Source organism: Globicephala melas, chromosome 7 (assembly GCF_963455315.2).
Source record: "Globicephala melas chromosome 7, mGloMel1.2, whole genome shotgun sequence".
Taxonomy (NCBI): domain Eukaryota; kingdom Metazoa; phylum Chordata; class Mammalia; order Artiodactyla; family Delphinidae; genus Globicephala; species Globicephala melas.
This window is the reverse complement of record NC_083320.1, coordinates 80,446,442-80,451,268: the sequence shown is the minus strand read 5'-3', so window position 1 is coordinate 80,451,268 and position 4,827 is coordinate 80,446,442.

The window sequence follows — 4,827 nt, the reverse complement described above, 5'->3', positions numbered from 1 at the left end:
GAATTTTATGCTAAATGCAATGAGAAGCCACTGAAGAGTTCTACATGGGTCAGATACTTAATCAGATTCATGTATTTAAAAGACTAGTTTGGTTTCTGTAGGGAGAATGGATAAGAGGAGGCAACATGGTAAAGAAGGGAACCCAGTGAAAAGGCTTTTGCAGTGGCTCAAGTCAAAGATGATGGTGGCTTGGCCAGGGTGGTGAAATAGAGATGGAGAGATGGAGACCAATTTGAGATATTTTGCAGGTAAAAGAGACATTTTATTGATTATTTGTTGTAGGGGGTATGGGAAAGTGGCATCAAGAATGATTCCTAAGTCTCCGGATTACACCATTGGATGAATGGTGGTACCATTTACTAAGAGGGAGAAGACCAGGGGAGGAAAAGTTTTTGAAAAGAGGGGGTAGGAATCAAAAGTTCAGTTTTAAGGACAATTTTGAGATACAAGAGATTCACATGGAGACATCATATAGGTTGGTGAACAGACCAGAGTGCATTTCAGAGCCTGGAGATTATTTGGGAAACCTCAGCATGTTGGTGATAGTTAAGCCATGCAATGGGATGAGATCACCTGAGGACAAGGCCCTGGATTAAGCCTTAGGAACTCCAATAATTGATGGTGAGGTAAAGGAAGAGAAGTTGGCAAAACAGACTATGGAGAAGCTGCTAAGGAGGAAAACCTGGAGAACACAGGATCCGAAAGGCCAGCAAAAGAATACCTTCAGATGAAGGACAGCTTAGCTGTGAGAGCTAGAAGAAGAGCTCAGAGAAGTGAGCACTGGGTTTTGCCCCACGCAGGTGATGGGTGGCCTTGCCAAGGTTCTTTTTGGTGGAATAGAAGAGACAGAAGTCAGATTGGTTGAGGAGTGAATGGGAGAGGAGGAAGTCGAGACAGCAAAGGTGGAGAATTAATTCAGGGACTTTGTAAAGGGAAGTAGGGAAAAGGGAATAGTCACTGGAAAAAAAAGTGGGGCCTGAAGTGTTTTTATTTTTTATTTTCTTAGATAGGAAGTACTAGACAGTATTTACTGATAGGAATTAAGGAATTAGGGGAAAAGTAAATAAGGACTCAGGAGATTGAGAACGACAAAGGGAATGAAGTTCTAAGAAGGGATAAAGTCAATAGTAGTGCTTTTCAAATGTTGGTGTATGTGGGCCTGTAAATCCCCCCAGGAAGCTTGTGAAATGGCAGATCCTGATTCAGCGGGTCTGGCGGGGTGGGGGGAGGTGAGCGTGGAGGGATGAGATTTTGCATTTCTAACAGTTTCCCAGGTGATACTGATGATGCTGGTCCAAAGACCACTTTGAGTAGCAAAGGTGGAGCAAAAAGGGATATGCTTTTAAATGAAAAAATGGAGAAGAGAAAAGAGGGCATACAAGCCATCTCCGAGAGGGGAAAAGTAAGCCCTAAAGAAATGTAGTTAAATTTCTGGGCAGAGTTGAGGGCCCATTTGAGGTTTGCAAGTATGAACCTGATGTGAAACCAGTCTACAACATTTCGTAGCTTGGCTGCCCACAAGGAGAGGGAGACGGTTGCATTTCTCTATTGTTGGGGTTTTGCCAATTGAGTATGAGAGTGGGAGTAGGGGTTAGAGAGGAAGGTCTTTTCCAAACTGATTGTAAGGATGATCATGGAATCTAAGCTGGACAAGAATGGAAGGGGACTTACTGTTCCTGCCAAATGTATGTCAGTTGTGATGGCAACATTAATCTCTTGAAGAGACATGTCAAGGTCATTCTGGAAAACAAAATACTGGCTCATTATACAAGCACATGCTATTGTCTTAAAAAACACTGATTTTAATTGAGAAATGAGAGGTATCAAATTGCTATGGACTTTCTGTGATTCCTGTGTATTAGCTAAGAATGTGTTTGGCTGTAAGAAGAGATGACTCAACGAGTAGTAGCCTAAAGAGCATCTAACATAACAAGAAAGGTAGAGGTAGAACCATTGTTCTTTTTAACTGCTCAGCAATGCCATTTTGGATCCAATTTCTTTGTAGCCTTTTTGTCCTCATAGTTATTTCCACCTACTTACAAGATGGCTGCTGCTGCTCTAGACAGCCCTTCCACATTCATATCAGGAAGAAAGGAGGAGACGATGATGGCAACTGCAATTGTCCCTTTTTATCAGAAATGCAAAATCTTTCCCAGAAACCCCTTAGCAGATTTCCACTTACATTGTATTGGCTAGAATCTCATCACATGTCCATTATGCAAGGGAAGTGGGTAAAATGAGTATTTAGCTTTCCTACTTTCCATGATAGAGGTTGACAAGGGATAAAGGTGTTGGGAATGGGTGTTGGTTCAGCCCACCTATATCATCTGTCTCATTGAGAGCTGGCTGGAGACCTTATCTAAGTATCTCTGCTTTAGAGCAGTCAGTCCACCAGTAATATCTTATTATGTTAAATGTACTGTGCTCAGTAATAAAGAACTGTCTTCTCTTACACTTGGTTCTCCTTCTAGTCTTAGATGGCATGAAGGTCTGTGTCTGAGCAGGAATATGGAATATACTGCTCCAATAACAGAGACCTGTTATTCTCTGGGCCTGCAATAACTCTTAACTGGCTCATATTCCCAAGATAATTCAGTGGTTGTTTAGGGGAAAGAAAATAAAGAATGACAATGTTCAATAAATGTTTGCCAAATTAAGAAAGATGGAAGAGTATGAATTACAGAGGCCCCAAAGATCTATCTACTGAAATATAACTCTGTCATCATTCCTTTCCAGATAACGGACTGTATATTTATTTGAACTAAAATTCAAATGTTATATATGTTAATTTATAAGTCCCAGGCTTCACACAGTGATGGTTGTACATGTATCACATCTGTAGTGATAGCTCGATTCTTGATGCTCCAAAGCCCCTGCCTGCCTAATCGGCAAGATATCTGATCTCGTCCCACAACCCTCTCTCCCCTCGTGTCCCCAGATGTCATTAGCCTTTCCCATGTATACATTGTCCACAGTCCTTTACTGAGTTCCAAAAAGGAGACAGATAGACTTTGAAAGCTCTAGGAGCAGAAACTTCTCTGTTGCAGCATAGATAATAAACCCCAAAGACAGTGCACATAAAGCAAATATGCCTAAAGCACAGATTCAGGAGCCAGATTGCCTGGGTTCTAATCTCAGCTCTGCCACTTGTTAGATATGGGACCTCGGCCAATTACTTAATCTCTATGTGCCTCAGTTTCCCCATCTGTAAATTGTAAATAATGATCATATCTTTCCTAGAGTGTTGTTTCGATGACTGAATGACTAAATACATATAAAGAGCTTAGAGCCGTGCCTGGCACTAAATAAATACTATAGAAGTGTTTGCTATTATTATTATTACCACTACTACTACTGCTACTAATACTACTGTCCTTATTTATATTTTTAATAACCAGCTAGTGCCTCGCACCTTGCACACTAGAGACATTCAATAAATATCTGTTGAGATGTGTTTTGAAGGAAGGAAGATGAGGGCAGTTAGATGGTGGGTGATAAGACTTGTGGTATCTATTAAAAGTGATGCGAATTTTTAGCTCAAGAAAGCAGAAAGAATAAGAAGCTGTACATGACTGCCTTAGAGAGAATATCTTCTTGCCCTCTAACTTAGATGTCAGCCCTCTGTATTCAAAAAAATGAAATCCTGTGTTGCCACTTCCTGGATTATTAAAACCCCCTAGAATGGCGACTTTCATGCCTCCAACCCCACACCTGTTTGGAAGCTCGTATGTGCTGCTCCCGAGGAGAGAGACCCACTGTCAGCTGTTTTATATACTGTGGTTTCATTGCTTCAAAAGGTTTTTTTTTAAAAAAAGTCACTGCACTAGATGAATCAAGAAAAGAGCATATGCAGCTGCTTTCCAGGGTTTCTTGTTTGGCTGACCCAGACCCAGCACCTCATGCATTTCCTGGTGGGTCTGAGTAGAGCTCTGTGTGAATTGCCCTCTGAATCAAAAACCAAGCAAATAACATGCTTGTTTAAAGACCTTTCTTCCTGCCCTCTCTTCGCTTTTTATTCCTTATTGTCCTTTTGTGCACCAGTTATGCTATACATTTTCTTTTTATGTTTTTATGGCTGCTGGGGTTGCTTTCAGAAGGATATCCTAAGATGGCAGAGAAATTAATGCATCAAGGGATTTCAAGCAGGAAAATCCATCTGACCTGGCGACAGTTGGTAAGCATTAGAGGAAATCTCACTTACTGGAGAACCATAAGTTCTGCAATTTCATTTCGGCTTACTTTGCTGCCCTTCCCAAAGCTCCGGGTTCAAAGAGAAGAGGAGAAAGTGACTTCACTGAATTTGGTCAGAGAGAGAACTTTGAAGCCCACAGCAAAGCTGTCCAGAGCAAAGGAACTGTAAGAAAAATATCTCGTTGTTGGTCCAAATCCGACTTCCTGATGCCCTGTTGCATTTTAATGAAAACTTGAAGCCATGTCCCCGACTTTCTTTCCAGCTGATGGATGGGGACTATTGCTTCTGAAGAAGGCACACATTCTTTCTGCCTTTTTCTCCTTCTAGCTGCTTTATTGCATGCTTTAGGTCAACCACTTATTGTTTTGTGATGAAGGCTGCACACCAGCTCATCTCGGAGTGGTTTGTGTTCTTCCACAGGGGCAGGGCCGAGGAAGAATGTCTTTTTCAAGAGAGGAAAAGTGGAATTTGTCAGTGATGCACACCAGATAGGAAGGGAAGGAAGGAGACTCTGGTTATTCACAAAAGGATTCTAAGACGCTGAAAAGTGAGCCCGACAGATTCAGTCAGCAGCTGAGGTCATCTGCCTGCAATTCAGTGATCTGGACTCTAATCACAGAGCTGATAGGACCAGG